Genomic DNA, 19,493 nt, shown 5'->3' on the forward strand with positions numbered 1-19,493 from the left:
TTATTATTATTATTATTATTATTGTTGTTGTTGAAAACGTGCAGTCTATACAATATACCAGTCTCCTCCACCGTTACATAATCAATAATGTCTAGAAAGTTGACCTTTATCTATGTAGTTTATATCTGTTTAGACCGTCACAACAGACAGAATGTATAGAGTTTTCATTTAGGGAATACACCGTTTGCAAAATTGTGCAAAAACAGATTCTGGGAAAGTGCTTGCCTGGGTCTTTATGTTCAATTCAAATACACGTGCTGCCGTGTCCCCTTCATTAGACATTGTAACACAAACAGTGTGCAATCCTTCATCCTTCATCCTGCGCTCATTTAACACACCTTGTTTACACTGTATGAGCAGAAGGATAGGATTAAAAATCCAGTGTGCTAGTAAAACCTAATCAACAGATTCGTGCAACACTGTGATCGCCCTTTGCCGACGCGCTTCTTCTCATTATTATCCTAATCATGGCTGCCTGGGTTCCCCGCATGGTGAGGTATACGGGGTATTCAAAATGCCACGCACATTGCATATGTTTATATTAATAACAAGAGACTGGAAGAGAATCATGTCTAATATACCTCCACTTTACACTGGGCAAGCTCGTACCCCTTGCAACACACCCTTCCACCTTTGAGTCGCTAGTTCTGCGTTTCTGCGTCAAACAAATGCATTCTGTTTTTGACAGGAGGCATTAGCGAATCACACCGCCTGGAAAACCATCTTTATCTCAGCCATTTTGCACAAGCTGTTATTTAAAAAAACACACACACGCACGCGCGCGCACACACACACACACACACACACACACACACACACACACACACACACACACACACACGTGAACGACATTTTCTCCTCTGCTTGCAATGAAGAGTATAGGACGGATATCCCTCTTCCTATCTCTGCTCTGTTTTTACTTTACCTCCCATCACTCCATCTCTCTCTCTCTCTCGCATTTCTCTACTTCTCTCTCTCTCTCTCTCTCTCTCTCTCTCTCTCTCTCTCTCTCTCTCTTTCTCTCTCTCACTACAATACATGTTGCATCTCCACTAGCGAGACCTTTTCACCTTTTAGAATTACGTAGCCGTGCGGGGATATTAAGTAACCCTAAGCCATAATTAACTAATTCTCGTCAGGTTCCCATTCCCATCCGCTCCTCGACTCACTGGGACAGCTGGCAACAAGTGACACACAGAACCTGTTTTCCCTTCCTTTTACTGTAACCATGTAGTTCTATAAATAATCATATTTATAATTTTGGGGCATGCTTTAAGTGTTGTCTTTTTTAAGCAGTACCTTAATACCCATCCTTGTTAACACCGAGTCTGTGACGTTTCATGTGTAAAACAAGTGTCTTTTCACCAAGAAAATAAGTACCTCAATGACTGCTAATACGCTGCTCAAGACGCATTTCACAGAACCATTACACATTCACAAGTGAGGCTCCTTTCGGAGTCTGTGTGTTGCAACACCGGCAGTGTTATGTAAGTCTAAAGTGGGTTGATGGTTTTTATACTTAAGTCTGCCAACTATAAAACAGACAGACAGTAATTACTATTAAAATAATACAAAAAACGCACTTAAATATGTCGTATGCTCTCTCGCTCACTCTCTCTCTCTCTTTGAATATTTGCATAATGCAATGAGTTTTTTTTAGTTTTTTTTTTGGTTCAAGTTTAATTCTTTAACATTTGCTTTTGCAGCGCTGTGTCTGTGTTACAGCTCATTTAGAGCACAGATTCCTGTTTGTCCATTAACACAGATCAATAACCAAACAGGTGTTTTACTGAAACTTGGAAACGAGGCTGGGTATTTGAAATAATGTAACACAACAAAACTCTTTTCACAGCACTCCTTCCGCGTCGTATTTAAACTGTTCTGTTTTGTAGAAGAGAAGGGCAGTTTAAGTTAACAGCGCACCTGTTTCTACACATCCCCTCTCTGAAGGCTGATCAGTAATAATGAATGTACAGTCTTCGTCCCACGAGGCTGCAGTGAATGGAGCCTGTTTGCTCTGTGTGAGTCTAGCAGAGGCGCTTACCTGATCAATCTAATCCCAGCTCTCTTTTGTGCTGCCTTTTGAACACAATAATCTACTTCGAGTGCTCCTAATCGCCGCTCTGGTGAGCATTGGTCATTTGTAAAATTTCGCCTTTTCCCCTATTGCAGCAGCGTGTTTGTCAAATGGGACATTGATAACCCTACGAAAAGATGTGTTAGTGTGCGTGTATGGGATTAATTCTTAATCTTATGTTACTATATGAAATACAATATGGTTCTGTGTTAGATACAAACTTACTCAAATACATGCCTGTGTTATAAGACATGAATAAAGGATGTTCATTATAAGATCGTAATGATATATATATATATATATATATATAGATATATATATATATATATATATATATATATATATATATATTATATATATTGTAAGGGATACAACTCATTGATATTTGGTTAACCAATTATAGTTCACAGTGTAAAAACTTTTTGAGTCTAAAATATCTCGGGTTTCTTCAATAAGAAAATTTTACTGTGTTGATACGATACATGTACAGTTAGGAATATAAATTTGCCTACAACGTTAAAGGTAATTTATTATACAGGTGATTTGTATGTATTTATTTATTATATTATTATTATTATTATTATTATTATTATTATAAAGTAACTGTCATACAACATCAAGAACCATCTTTCCCATTTTTTCTGTTTTATACACAGGTCATAAGAAGATGGTACATGTCTATTACTCATCTATTCAGACAGTAAGCAGATGCTGTTTTGCAAATTGCAATTGGATATTGTAAAAATTTTTATGTTTAAATCAGTTGTGATCTAATTTTCTCTCCCATTTCCTACCATTTTCATTATTTGCACTCTCAGTTCCTTTCTTAACTTCAGTTCCTTTGATGAGTTCAAAGCAGCGCTCCTAAATGAAGGGCTGCAATGTTAATGAAGCCCGTTGAGTAGTGACGATTAAAATGGATGCTTTATGGATGCCAGCTGAAAACGTGGGCTAATTCGGGTGGGGTACTAGTGTTCAATACGTATGTTTACAACGACGCTCAGCAAGCCACAATGGGAAGCTCTTTTTATGAAGCAGGTGATAAAAAGTGGTATTTATGCTCACGTTTCAAATAGTCTTGTAGTTTTAATAAAGTGCATCACTGACATAATGTCCTATTTTTTAAAATGTAGAATGGTGGTACCTTTGCCTTACCTTTTTATATTACTCAAAGGGAGCGTTAACAGTGGGATAGTGAGATAATAATGTACCCAGAATGGAAGTTAAAATTGACTTGTTTTCTTAAATGCTATGGGGTTGTAGTGATATAATATGCAACCTATTTCATAACGTCCCATAAAGACTTCCTCCTACAAACAAACCTGTGTTATGTCCACTTTTTTAACAAGACAACTGGCACTTCAGTGGTGAAGCCGCTTTATAAATCTGCTTTAATATATATATATATGCATGCCTTGAACACAGCTGATTTAGAAAACAGCGATATGTACTAAATTTACAGTAGGCCCTACACAGCCTAAACACTGTGCTGAGCTATCTTGCTTTGCTGTGGTTAAAATTTAAGGGAACAGTACGTTTTTTTATCCATTTATTTCACTAAACCTTATGTCCCAAAAATTATTTTTATTTTAACTTTCATTTAATCATTTCAGCATAGCCGCAGCGCAAATAAACTGCAATAACAAGCACCTCAGACTGCACACAGAGGTTTAAACCTCCCTAAAATCTGATCGTATTACAAAGGTACAGCAATAGTGTACATGTCCTTTTTCCCGCAGCCAACTGTGGTCTCAGAATTTACTCCAGTATCGACTAAAAAACAAACTCCTTTTGTCTAAAAGGATGGCTTTCTAAATAAATCTGCACTAACACTTTATTTGCCAGTTTATGCATATAATATCTGTTGTCAATACAGAATACCTGACTGTAAGTCATTTTTACCGGTGGCCCATGTTTATAACAGTTAATCAAGGCGCACAGACAGAAAGATGTATACTTAATTACAAACTTGCACATCTGTGCTCGTTTAAAGAGCCAGTGTCCCATTTCTGCTGGATGGCAAAGGCTTTGCTGAGTCACTTTATTGTATTTTAGAACTCGTAAAAGCATATAGTTTCTTAATGACATTTACTACTGTTAATAATAAACTTGCATGCATACATACCTCTCTCTCACACACACACACACACACACACACACACACACACACACACACACACATTGCAAAAAAGTATACGTTCATATGTCATAGCATACGTCATTTTAATTTCATAATTTTAATTGCGAGAATTAATGCCATGATTTAAATTGCTTTCTGAAATAAAAGTGGTGCATGCATGTAAGGAAGTAAGAAAGGTATTCAGTGCATGTTTGGTATGGTGCATAGCAAGTCGATGAATAGTCGTCCTTTTTGTTTTGTTTCGCCCAACTGAAAAGACTCAGTAGTTGGGAAAAGCGTTCTAATTATATAGAGGCACAGCTTATTTAAGTGATGAAAAGGGACTTGTCGTCTCATAGCAGCCCCTTAAGTTCACCAAATAAGGAGCTCTAATGATGGGGTGAGAAGAACTGAATGCCTAAAACAAACTATAGAGGAGCTAAACTAAAGCAGCCAGGGGCTTCAGATATATTAAATTACCGTGATTAGGAATGGAGGCATGGCTCAAGCCTGCAGGAAGGCTGGGGAGCCTGAAAGTGGTGCTATTCATTTCTGGGGAGAGGGATCAATAGGTCAGAGAAGTTCACAGGGCCTGTTTCTATTCTTATGCTAACATATAATACAGGCTCCAATGCTTACTGGCCTGGAAGATATAAATGATTCTACAATAATCCTGGCCCTCTGTTTGCCAGGAGAGTCCCTCTGTAGCTAATTGCAGCTGGCTGCTTTTCATTCACGAAGCTACCATAATGATGGCTGTGAAATTCGGTCTCAGATTTTTCATCTCTCTCCTTTTGCCCAGTACACTGTGAGATACATGATTGTGTTTTGATATCGGGGGTCGCTTTCAATGGTGTTCAATGATGCTTGTTTCTCTCTGCAAACCCTTGCTTTCATTCGCCTATGTAGGAGATTGATTGTAGTAGGGTTATATACAGTCGGTTGTATTGATTTCCAATCACACACACACACACACACACACACACACACACACACACACACACACACACACACACACACACACACACACACACACACCCATCCCCAATGTTCTGTTTTGTTAGGATTTGCTTGTTCGACTGCAATCCACAATTAGATTTTCACTGTTTTTAGTTTAATGTTTTTAATTTTTAGTTGAATGTTGACTAGCTTATCTTCAGCTCTCTCTCTCCCTCCCTCCCCCTCTCTCTACTGCTTGTAGTTCCAAAAATCCTGTATTCTGCAAATAGATTAAGTTGTAATTGCTAACTGCCATTAGAGGGTCGTTTTATTATTCAGCCTTGAGCATGCAGAGTCATTTCGGGGTGTTTGCAAGTATGTAGACCCTGTCTGGTGCTCTCCACAATAGGCCCTATTCATCTCGCTATGACAAGCAGAAAATCGGCCACAATAAATGAATTAAAATAAATGATCGTCCGACTCCACGTGACCGCACACCTGCAATCCAAAGTAGTAAAGACGCCTGTCGTTGCTTTCGATGCTGGTAACAATGATGGTTTATTACAAACAGTTCATTTCGGCAGCGGTTTAAGGTTTTGCCATTGAACCCTACAATTGCCACATCTGTGTTTGATTCTGAATACGACTATGACGTTGCATACATTCTAGACATCAATTGTATTATTATTTTAACTGAAGTAGTTTATCAGCAATTACACTTCAACTGATTTTTCTATTTATAGCTTAAGGAATATGAACCTGCATAGTGATAAGTAACAGTAGCTGGAGTAATAATATGCAGAACCTATAGATAGATAGATAGATAGATAGATAGATAGATAGATAGATAGATAGATAGATAGATAGATAGATAGATAGATAGATAGATAGATAGATAGATAGATAGATAGATAGATAGATAGATAGATAGATAGATAGATACTGACACACAGTAGAGTCTATTTCAATAGAACATGTACACATACCATTTCCAGGCCCAGTCTGGCCTGTGGTATTTCAGATGGGTGATCAGGAAACTTGTCAAACGGGTGTTCAGATAGCAAGCATGCTGGTGTTGCCTTCTTTCAAAGCACTTTGCCTCTGGTCCGGCTTTAGACCCTCTGGCCTCTGGTGTGATTAGGGTTGTTGCAGTGTAACCTTGTCCATGCCCTTTGATCTCCAACTCCAGACACGTTCTTCTCCATACGGTCTTCAGCATTCCAGCACCAGCAGCTGGAGAGCTATACTAGCTTAGAGACTCATGCTCAAGTTAGCTATTTTCATGTACACCCACTGATTTTGAGTAGGCTACTATCACAAACTACTATGCATTCCTTTACAACAGACCTTTAAACAAGTAAGAAATCGTTTACATTTCAATAATACAGGTGCTGCATTTCATTGTTTCATTCTATTGTTTTCCCCAGCCCCCCCCCCCCCCTTTAAACTGCACTTGTAGATCTCTTGATCTGCCCCTCCTACTATGCACTGGACTTCCCTGATCTACTCGCCCCGTTACTGGATCCTCAGCTAATGCACGATCCTTACACTACTGCACTACTATTATGTCATTTTTTTAATCAAATTTTTTTGTGATCCTAACTTGCTGCATCCTAGGCCATATTGTATTTTAGTGGTATTATTTGCACTTACTGTAAACTATACTGTATTATATATTAAGCTTGCATTGTAACCCTGTATTGCCTTGTAACACCTACAAGTCGTCTTGGATAAAGGCGTCTGCCAAATAAATAAAATAAATAGGTGGGTGTGAATTGGTGGCATAACATTTTGCAGCTGTACAGACAGTTGTCAGTTGTTTTCGCCTTGTTTATTCCGTCCAGCCATAACACGATCTGGACAGTCCAGTCCAGTCCAGTCTCCCCCCCCCCATCAATCAGAGTGGTCGGTCATTTCAACCAACGCGTGTCTACTTCCATCCCACCACTGTCGGTGCACAAGGTCATGACCTTCTCATTCCTTCTGCCTGATCTTCCGCTTTAGAGTCACTCGCGGGGCGTTTCCTCCGCTCTTAAATTTCTGGACTGAAGGACGAGCGCAAACACCGATCATTTCCGTACGGTGTGCAGCCGGCGTTCATCCTACGCATGCATGAACAGCGATCAGCAACACTGAAACCACGATGACAAGAAGCTCACCCATCGTCCAGCAGAACCACACCAAGATATATCCGCTTTCTTCTTCTAAAAGCCCAAACTACTCATCATTGATTGTGATGTCGCGTATTTGTTTTTAACTGTACTGTATTTCTTGCACTATATACGCTTATTTCTTTGTTTCGTTTTTAATGTATACAACCAGCCCACATCTTTTATAGTGAAACAAATATGAATTGAATTGAAATGGGTGTGTGAATTATTTCATATAGAAACTTGATTAGACCAGTGAGGCAAGAAATAAACAAGTTTGGAATTTGAAATCGCTTAGAAATACTTGGTCTCAAATATAGTAATGCTCTTAATTTTATGATATAAATTAAAGCTGTGGCGGATAGCCGCTTTTTACGTTTTAACTGTGATTTTCTAGTTCAGTTTCTGTAGCTTATTGAATAAAATGTACATCGTACGCTCTACTCCTGCTTTACATGGGCCATTGAATTGCTCTATAAAGGGTTATTATTTACTGATCTCCAAAACCTACTTCCACTGCACTTTACCTTGTAACCTGATCATTATGCTTATTGCGAAAGACCATTTGAAAATAATGTTCAGCACATAGCTGACCTTAATGGTTTTGTTCGTTTGTTTGTTAGTTTTTTAAACCACGGCTTAATAACTTAGAAACGAGTCATGTTCTTAATTGTTATAATCAGAACTGGTGAAAGGGGGGGTGGAGGGGTGGGGGGGGTTCTTAACCTGGCTGTCATTACCGAGCGATTTCATTCGCTGCTATGTAACCACAAATGGAAGTCCTATTCAGCACGCATTGCTTCAATAGATAACCAATCCTCTGTATTCAATAATAATGTTAGTGTTTACTACTACGACCACTGTTAGTATTAATAGTACATCGGCAAAGGACTGATTAGGGCCTATTACTTCAAAGTGCGTCGTGTCCGCTAAAGAACAACATTAAAACATTTCGTTTTCAGGCCCACGCGAGTGCAAGGTAAATGCATACATGTTAGCTTCTCCTTCACATCGCCATCCCATCATAGCGGGCATGCGCCCTTTTAATAGCACACTTACACAACAAGACAAACAGCAGACAGCCACGGAACTTCAATGTAAAGATCTGGCGTATAAAAACGAATGCAACCCCGTTTTCAATCAGCAATTGCCAGGTGAAGATAGAAGAAAGGCAATATTTCCGAGGACAGGCGAGAGGCGCCATACTTCTATCTGTAGAACACGGTTATTTTCTATGCGCCCAGATCCAGTTATTGTGGTGAGCCCCGTTGATAAAAGCACACCCATTGTAATGTGCATTTGAGTGGATCTTTGTAAAACACAATTGACCATTGTTTACGCGTGTTATTATTAATAAAATGAATGATTATTGTACGTATTGCTATTATGCAGATTGTGTTTCCTGGTGATGTGTATTTTATTAGGATTGGGGATAATAATGCTTCTGGAAACACATGGCCATGTTATTACAGGAGTGTACATTAAATAATAATTAGTAGGGTTTATGCAAACGACCCAGAACTGTAGTAACTGCCTCCCTCGTTTCATGTAGCGCGGTGCAGGCCGTTAGAAAGCCCTGCACATACCGTAGGTAGTCTTTATTTGTCATGACAGTATTTCCTTACATCGTACCTTACAATTGCATGAAAACCAACGCGTCCTTTTAACGCCTTCTGTACCCTGATTCAGATAATTGTGCTGTAGGTTGCCACTTCTCCAGTTTTCATAAATGGGCAAATATTCTGCCAATCAATTTGGTATTGCAGAAAAAACAACAACACTACCTGCTGAGTCCTGTAGTTGGTGCTGATCTGGAGTGAATGATTTTGTCATTAAGATTTGCAGCGCTGGGTATTGTGCACAATGAGGATTCACCTGATCGCCTTGACAGATCTGAGCGCACAATATCATGGTGCATGTTATTGCGCCTGTATCTGCCTATATTATATTTATAATTATAATTTAGCAGGCTATGTATCGGGGCTATCATCCGAGTTTTTTGTGTACAATTTAAACATCTTTGCTTCACAAGGGGTTGAACATAATGCTTTTTAATGATGTACAATTATAGACCAGTAATAAAATGCCTTCACGTACTCATAGCGTGCGTCTATGTCTGGATGTGAGAGTGTATTATTCATGCATGTGGCAATCTAATACTCTTTTTAGAAGTGACTCTTCTTAATAAATAGTAACCAATGCTTGGAAACGGTGTATTTGTTCTGTACGCTAAACGAGATGTGTTTTTATTAGAAGGTCGAGGGGCTCTTAAACAGCCCGGAGGAGTAAAGTATCCAGTGACTGTGACTGTGGGGCCTCGGGCTGCAACAAGTAGATTCGGATCCATTTCAATATGGCAGGACTGCTCTATTAGTTTCACCTGACTCTAAATTTCATAAGAAGAAAAGCCCATTATTGTTGTTTCGAATGCCTCACAACTGCATGACGGGAACAACACAGGCAACGCTATTTGTCAAGCTTCCATAGTCAAAAAGTTACATTCCATCATCGTGATAAAAAAAAGAGCCGCCAAGGTGACGTGTGCAGTGCTTTTCTCTTGCATATATTCAGTATTGCAGCTTGGGTGGTGTTTTTCCTAGTAAGATACCATTTGGTTTTAGCTAAACAGTTTTTTTATTGACTTGGTGCTTACAGCATCTCATATTAGCAAGGATAAATAAGCAAGACGCCCTCACACATCGCACCTTGCTGGCTGTTAATTTAAGGCATATCTGCAAACGGGATTGGGTGGAATGAAAAGTAATTCATTTAAACCGGGAAATAATATTAATCACATTAAAAACACAAAACAGGCCATAACGCAGCGCGTCATCTGTTTCTCATGCTATTTCACTAGTGGGGTATTTTTGTGGCTAAGTCAAAAATAACTTAATACAATGCTATTAAATAATTAGCACGGATAAACTTGCGTGATAATATGGGATTGAATTGTGTAGCATGGGTGAAAGGAGTGGGGGATGGTGCTCTGTTTGGTGAATATTATGGTTTGGATTTAGAATCTGCAGCTGTATAAAATAGGTCAAATACGGAGCTTCCAAGAAATTCGTCTAACGGGAGCTTGTGAACATCGAGATTATCATTATAATCCGGGTAGATGCAACGAATGGAGACACTGTGGCATCGATTATTCCCAGTGCCAAGGCTTCTATAGGAGAATGTAACAGGACTACCCGAGGATTGCATTCGAATCCCAGGCTGTGTAAAAAATGCCGAACACATCATTGCTGTTTGGTTTGTTAAACTAAATCAAAATAAAAATGTAGGACATGGTTTGATATAGTGAGACTAGCACGCACACACACACACACACACACACACACAATTCATGTTTGCAATAAGTATAGTAGAACGTAAATGAAAAATGTTTTGACATTCAAAAGAGCCTAAGACAAACTACTATTTAGAAACGCTTGAACTACATTTTTGTTAATCTGTTACAGGGGAAATTCAATTTATAACAATTGAATTCTTCTATATGCACCATTTCAGGCACAAGTCAAAAAGGACAATTCAATACTGAGAATCACCTTCAGCAAATATGACGATTTAATTCCGTTAAAACACGCATACGTCGTGATAATAATACTACTGATAATAACACCGTGTATGGTGATTGGGAGATAAGAGTAAGTGGAAAACTATCGAGAATATAATATCATTAAGAATAGATTTAATAATTTTACAGTAGTATATGATAGTAACCATAGAGAAAGATATACTAAAATGTTGTTCTCCTTTTAATATTGGTCCTCTAATTTTAGGCTATTTTATATTGACCAGGACTTGTACTAGAAACCGAGTGAATTGTAGTTTACTTTCAAACCAATGACTAACGACTGGAAAGGAAAATCTACCAATATTGAACGTAGACGTTATTTCATGTAAATACATTATTTAAGAGAAAGGGATCAAATATCTTGTTGTAAATAAGTGGTTTTAACCTGAAAGCTAGCGGGAGGGTATTTCTTTATTTTGTTTTATCATGGAATACCCTACCCTAACAGGTGCGCTGTCTCTTACCCTTCCCATTTATTATGAAACAAATACGCTCATTGACTTCATCTCTGTGTGTCTGTCTCTCTGTCTCTTCCTCTGCAAATGTCGGTTGAGCTACCCCTCTGTCTGTCAGCCTATATCTGGCCTAGAGCTTGTATCCACAGCTATAATTTAAGGCGTTATTACCGCATGATTTAAGCTGCCAGATTTATAAAGGTGTTTCCACCAAAATGCAATAATAATACACTCTTTTGGGGAAAAGTAAAATCAAACTTTTTAACTTCTAATTACTTATAGCCGTCTGAGTTGCTTATTACTAGTTTTGTAACATAATAGTTTGATTCTACCAAATTGCAATTAAAGATTAAAAGATGCAATAATGTAGCCTACTAATTAACCGTTATAACGGTTAGAATTTCTAAAAGTAAATGTAACATTCGTGAGTTTTATTTGTTTTAATTTCAGTGTAACATTGTCCTCAGTTTTGGCTTTGGAAATTATCAAATTGTATTTTAGAATCGCAACACTGTAAGTTACCCTTCACAAGCCACAAACACAGATTACATCAAATGTTTTTTTTTTTTTTTATTGGCTTGGATTTTTACATTCAGGACTAGTATGACACATGGACTGAGACAGACACATGGACGAGTAGAAATGAGTAATCCATAAAGTCCATATGCTTGAATACAAAATGAGAACGTGTATAATCTCTAAAGCAAAGCACTGACGCTGCCAATTCAAATGTTTCATTATTAGTAACGGAATTATTAAGAACAGATTATTAATTTAAAAAAAAAAAAAAAAAAAAAAAAAACGAGAATCCTAAATCAAGTGAACCGTATTAACCCAAGGAGCTCCAAATGAAATAATTTGACGCAACAAAACCATGATTAGGACTTCCAAATTCAGATAGAGCTTTATATTATATAACAAAGCGTGGAATAAGCAACACAATGCAATGCCCGTGTGATTACTTTCTAAACAAAATATACATCACTCGAAACTAACAAAAGACACTGAAGAAGCCATGCATTGTTGCTTTCTGAAATGTACAGCTGTTCAAACATGTATTTAAATCCCAAAGATGAAATGTAAAAAAAAGCAAAATATTGTGAATATATCTTCTTGGGAAGGGCCGTTCACTAAAATAAAACATAATTAAACAAAGCAAACGATTTCAAATAGGTTTCAAGGAGAGGTGCCTGTTGTTGTAATGTTGTAAACTCGGCACATTATCTAGGTTGTGTTTGGTCCCTAAAATGACAGGGGAAAAAAAACACTTCTGATCATTCAAGTGGTAAAGGGGTGTAAAAAACAGTTCTACGTCTCTCTTTGCTGATAAGATTATTGATACTGGGAGATCTTGAGATCTTGAAACAGCACCGTGTGTTGTTAAGACACTGGACGAGGTGTAAACGGCAAACTCGAACCTCTTTCAAAACAAAGGGTCAATGTGTGTTTTAAGTACCTTATAAACGCCAGCGCTTTCATTGCGCAGCACGCCACAAAGCAATCTGTCAGGATTCTCCAACTGACAGGTGTATTATAGTGCAGAAGCCCTGAGGCGCTTCCCAGTGCAAACAAGTGCGGCAATGAGCGGGTTAATGAGGGGCAGGGACTCGCTGTAAACGCATTGGATACTCGCCTTGCCTCGTTAACATTACAAGCCATTCCTCCTTAATGAATCTGAGCTGATTACAGGGAGGCGGGGGTTGTACTTTATGCAAAAAAACAAAAACAAAATCCATACATTGTGCATACTGGATAAGGGCCATTTACCTGTAGCCTACAATCCCTTTTAATTTTTATATGGTTGCAACAACATATCATATAAATAATGGCATCTAAATCCGTCATGACCCATGGATATAGATTTTTATTTTCTTGTTCTTAGAAGCTTTGTGCTTGCTAACCGGCTTATACAGAACAGTGGCTTAACAGCCCGGCTAATTGCATTCTTGAAGGAGGGCGTGTTTGATCTACATTAGAATCTACAGGATTCCACCGCATAGGAAACTTCTATACCGTAGGGTTAATTATTAATATTACTACTACTACTACTACTACTACTAATAATAATAATAATAATAATAATAATAATAATAATAAAATATTATATTATACTATTATTATTAATATTATTATACTGCAAATTTTCTGACGTGTTACTTCAGGTGTCTATATCTTTGCCTCTTCCTCTCCTCCTAAGATTTGGTCAGATACAGTGAACCCTTCTAGCGTGTATGTATGTATGTATGTATGTATATTATTATTATTATTATTAATAATGAATAATAATAATAATAATAATAAATATGAATATCCCATAATTAATAATAATAGGGTATTAATTTACATTAGTCCCTTCGAAATATCACACAAAGAACGTGTGTTGCGAAAAAAACAGGACGGTGTGTGACTTAAATTTTTTTATTATATCGGGTCTCTCATTTGTATTATATTATTATTATTATTATTATTATTATTATTATTATTATTATTATTATTATTATTATTATTATGTTCTGCAAGATGCTTTTACAATCAGATTGGATATGACTTATTATTTCCATTAAACGTTTTTGTTACGCATTGGGGGTATGTCCCTGTGCGTATATTTTCCCTCTTGAAGAACATATTTTGTCGCTGTGATTGGGCTGGAATTCGGAAGGGGAAGGTGTAAAATACAAACAGATGGTTCAGTTTATCATGAGATGGAAGTGTGGATTGTGGGAGTGCGCTGTTTCTGAAAAGGCCTGTATTAATGAATCTAAAAGGATCGGATTTATAATGTTAGCTGTAAGGATGCTGGAAACAGTAAACCTAGTAAGGATTACTAGGTTTCCAGCATGTAGTTGTTGTGTTTCTTCTTCTTCTTCTTCTTCTTCTTCTTCTTCTTCTTCTTCTTCTTCTTGTAGTATTACCCTCATCGTCATCTATTATTAATATACAATAATAATAATAATAATAATAATAATAATAATAATAATAATAATAATAATAATAATAATAATAGCAAAAATATTCGTACAAGAAAAGCATGTTCTTTATACAATTGCAATCAACACACACACACACACACACACACACACACACACACACACACACACACACACACACACACACATGCACACACACACACACACTATATATATCGAGTGTTTGGCTTGTTTCTCTGCTCAGCAGTCTTCTAATTGCAGTTTTCTGACTTGCTATGTTTAAATGCACAGCCTCCACCGTGCACCTGCTTCTCTGTCTGAAGGTATTTCCCTCACATTGCAGTCAACAACCGTGCTGCTGCTCGACGGAGGAGTCGGGGGCAGACACTATGGCAGGGCTTCCGGATTCCCACCCCTGGTCCTGAGGACCCCTGCGTCTTCTGGTTTTCATTGCACCTGAAATCTCAATTACATTACTAAACCTTTCATTTAACTAATTTGCTTAATTAGACTTTTTTTAATTGTTCTCAGCTCCTAAAGGGTTGCAGAGTTCAAGTTACTTATAACATGTTATAGCTAACTTGAAATCTGCAACTGCAACTGCAAAAAAAAAAAAAAAAAAAAAAGTTTACACCTCACCAATGAAAATTCACTGACGACACATAGTGCTGTGTTTAGTGTATTAGAGGCAACAAAATGGCTTCCGAAAATATAATACAGCAACAGCACAGCTGCGGCAGCAGACAGAGAGAGAGAGAGAGAGAGAGAGAGAGAGAGAGAGAGAGAGAGAGAGAGAGAGAGAGAGAGAGACAATCTTGAATCTATTATATATATATCTATATTATATATATATATTATTATGATTATATATATATGATATATATATACTTCCCACTTGCTCGCTCCGCGTGAACGAGCGAGGCGTGAGTGCTGTGTGTCCTTGTGAGGGTGTGTTTATAATATCCCTCATTTGTTTTGCATATCAGAATCATCACCATGCAGAGGCGTCGTTCTGTATCGTCTCTCTCTCCCCTTGCTTAGTCAGTAGGCTGATGATCACAGTTAAAATTCGCTGGTATTTCTCTCGCCTCTAACACAAAGGTGAATGCACTGATGACCCGTGCAAGAACATGGACTAGGCTATATTGTTATTATAATGTAATACAATATTCAGTGTCATTTAAATCAGTACAATTAAGACTTTGGCCATGGTGATTTAAGGCATATATGAAAAGGGAGGACACACACACATGTGTCCACACACACACACACACACAGACACACACACCTGTGGTGTGTGGTATATCATATATATAAGATATATATATATATATATATATTATATATTATATTCCAATTTGTTGTTTTTTTTTAATCGACACGGTGAGATGCTCATTCACAGAATGTTGTAATTCAATTAAAGCGGATCTCGGTGCTTCGTTTGAGAGCCATCCGATGGGTTTCTTGAAGCCTGTGTTATTGAAACACAAACTGTTCTCTCCAGAGCCCGTTGTTTTTATATTGATAATTCTCGTTTGTTTATAAAGAACTGTCTGCGGTTCAGTATATATGAATGGCACTTTTTCAAAAGCAACAAAAGGGTTCCAGAAAAACTCACATGAATACTTTTTTTATAAAAGCGGGTGCATTTAGACAATGCGTTGCTGCATGTGGATCTTGCTTGTCCACAGTTCAGTTACAGCCTAACTGGACTTTTGACAAGTGTCGTGTTTTAAAGTTGCATTAGGGAAACACTAAAAAACTGAATAGCCTATAACTACAATCCGATCATCCTGTCATCTCAATAAGTGATATGGCATTATGCTTACATTAAGCAAAAAGGGCAAATGTATTGGTTAAGAATCAGACTAACCCAAAAAATAAAAAACAAACCCAAAGAGCAGAAGGAATGCGCGTAAAAGATATTCCCAGTAGATTAGTTCATCAAAATACAAGCCGTGTCACATTGAGTGAGCTCTGTTTAATTACAGAACTATTGTTTTCAACACTTACTGATTGCATGCCATTCCACTGAACTTTGCCCTGACGCCATTGTCCCCAGAATGAGACCCGGTGGTAATAATGATCGATTAACCAGATTACCAGTTGATTGAACAATGTTAACCCCTTTGCTTTTAAAGAAAAAGGGGACAAATCCGAATGGATTCGGTGACACAAGAGGTCTTGTGGGGTTACTGATAGAGTTGAAGCGGCGATGTGCTGTGTGGGAGAGCCATTGTGTCAGGAAGACACGGCATTGTACCACCAGCTAATAGACTGGGCTCCGGAGGTTTGTGTCACAGGTCAAAGTGTGACACTAACCAAACAGTAACTGCCAATGACCTATGGTTTATGCAAAAATCGGACCAGCCAGCATTTGGGAAGGAAATAAAGACGCAACGGTAGCCCCGACAGTCGCATGTCACAATGGTCACAGCACACTTGTGCAGGGCGCTTCAGTTTCTGAAGCACGTTTTTAGTCAGTAACAGATGAAATAGTTTCCTACCTTTCTGCTGTCCGTGGTCTGGGTGTTGCCATTCAGCTCGGGTGCATGCCCTTTTAAAAAAGACGAAGGAATTCTGCAAAACAGGTAAAGTGCAGCTAGACACGCCTTCTCTCAGTCCTGAGAACACCGCTTTACAAAGTTTTAAAACCCGAACTCCCTTCAGTCCTTGTTTTTTTCACACTCTTTCTCTGAATGAGGCAGTCTGTCTGTTCTTTGGCCGTGTGGTCGTGTATAATAATATGTAATAGATTATAGAATTATAGCCCAGACAACTGATGTGTCAGACTGTGGCGAGGCCCCACCGCATTCACCATATATTTGCAGAAGAGGGCAATTTGAGTGCTTTAAGCAGGAGGCAGGGTGGTGAAGTTTGGAGTCAGGCAGCTAAACAGTGCCAAGTACAGGACTGGAATAAAGACCGATTGTTAAGGCGAAACAAAAGGGGCTATAATAGAAGCGAGTTCAGCTCACAGACAACCCAGCAACCTGGACTTGCAATTCTGGCACGGTAAAAACACACGATTAGACCAGCTGCGCCAACAAAAATGGCATTCCCAGATCCTCCTTGGAAATGTAGGTGATCCTGTTTTTTTCACATTTTTCTGGTCTTTTTTGTTGTTGTTGCTAGAGGGTTTAAGAATGGTTGACGAGCATTTCTGATAAATGACTGGGAAGTGTTCAATCTTTATGTATTTTCAATGTATTAAAACTTTTAATGTTATGGATTAAACACAACATTGATACACAGTTTTTTTTTTACGGAATCATTATTTTCTGATTAGGATTCTTAATTTTTTGTTTTTTACACTGTATGTCAGATCAAACTAACCAGTTAAACTAGTGAGGAGCGTTTTGCTCTGGTGTTTTGTTTGATTTCAGCACACAGCAGCCTCCGATGGCTCGGTATAATTTGTCTCCCTGTTGAGTCTTCCAGTCTGAGTCGCAGGCCGGATTCAGTTCACGTCCTCAGTCGGTTCCCCCCACTGCTGCTATTCAATAGTTAATTAACCCTTAATGGCAGCTGGGGATTAGGTCATTGTAGCCAGCCTTTCTCACACATTTTCATGCAAATCCACTCAACTCTAAACAAATTTAAATAAAAACATCTTTGTACTCCAACTGTCTAGGACTGCCCTTGTGTTTTTTTTCCCTTCTTCTAGACAGCAAGGCCTGCCCAGAACAAAAGGAAACTTTCAAACTATATTTCATGTTTTCAGTCTGCAGGCTGCACTGTGTCTGATTTTGAGTTAACCTACAGCACTGTTGTTTGCATCAAAAGCTCATTTATGTGTGTCGCCTATTATGTAATAACTAACTATACAGCTATTATGAAACCATTCAATTTAAATTAAATGTATATGCTAACTTTATATAAATAAGACACTGATTTCAAAAGAATATTAGACTTGATGCTTTAATTTGCAGTAGTATGTATGTGTGTGTGTATATATATATATATATATATATATATATATATATATATATATATATATATATATATATATGTGTGTGTGTATATATATATATATATATATGTATGTATGTGTGTGTATATATATATATATATATATATATATATATATATATATATATATATAATATATATATATATATATATATAAAACACAGTTATTGGCACAAAATTTTGGCATGCAATAGGTTATTGTAATGTGTAGTTTACAATAATTATTTTTAAATGCCTGATATAAAGTTAACCGATTAGGATTCCTCAAAACTGGGCGGCATGTTGTTTCTAACAGTATTTTAGGTCATGGGATGCCCTTTATAATCAATGCCAGTATAAGTTGTGCACACGTTCAGGACTGTGTTAATATGTGACCCTTTATTAATACAATAACGTCGGTGCGTGCTATGTGTGTGTGTGTGTGTGTGGTCTGCTTTCTTCAGTGAGGAGATCTCAACAGCTTGCAATCATTTCTAAAGACCTGCTGCTTCGTTTCCAATGGCGATTCAGTGGTTGGTTGCAGAGCGCACACGTTCTCTTCTGTATTAGTGAGATACACTTATTGTCTATAGGTGTAATTTTCAACACCAGAAATATATCACATGATTAACACTAGGAATAATTCAACTAAATGCTCCTCACACTGTTGACTCATCAAAATAATTAACCAACCTACTAAATATGGGCTGTATTGACTTTTGAAGAAGATCTATGAACATCACAACCTTCTTAGAATAGAGAAAACAGGGTCCTCTGGCATTCGATAGACCCATACCTTTCACACATTCTCTGGAACTCTTATCGAGTCTAGGTTCTATAGGGAACTGTCTAATGTACTGAACAACAAAGGGTTCTGCAGAATCTGATAGAACACGATGTAGGGGTTCCAAACTAATACCAAACCCATAATGTTGTTCATTATATTCCACAGAGAGACTGAATTAACTCAACGGTTCTATAGGACAAGTATAGGAAAACTGATTTTATTTATTTATTTATTTATTTTACAACTTAATTCTTAAAGCATGTTAACTCTACAACACAAAGTTATAACAGCAACAATCCCCATGAAGGTGAACACAATCAGATTCTGTTAATACAATTCCTGGTCTTAAACTCTTACTGCTTGAGTCTGGCAATCAAATTGAGTTAACAACCTCCTCTGCCAATCTCATCATAGTACAATATGCATCGTATCACAATTATAAGACTGTATTTTGTTTGCATTATGCTAAGTAAACTCTGCAGCAGCACTGTTCACATGATCCCAATCTCGT

General features: G+C 37.7%; 1 long non-coding RNA gene across 1 annotated transcript in view; it reads right to left on the reverse strand.

The window, feature by feature from the left end:
- The window catches only part of LOC121298894, a 43,950-nt gene extending 26,734 nt beyond the window's left edge, over nucleotides 1–17,216 (reverse strand). Inside the window, exon 1 of the long non-coding RNA XR_005947344.1 lies at nucleotides 16,752–17,216. This is a non-coding gene — a long non-coding RNA (uncharacterized LOC121298894). The remainder of the gene's footprint in view (nucleotides 1–16,751) is intronic.
- Nucleotides 17,217–19,493: the final 2,277 nt, after the last annotated feature.

This window comes from Polyodon spathula, chromosome 24 (assembly GCF_017654505.1).
Source record: "Polyodon spathula isolate WHYD16114869_AA chromosome 24, ASM1765450v1, whole genome shotgun sequence".
NCBI classification, from domain to species: Eukaryota; Metazoa; Chordata; class Actinopteri; order Acipenseriformes; family Polyodontidae; genus Polyodon; species Polyodon spathula.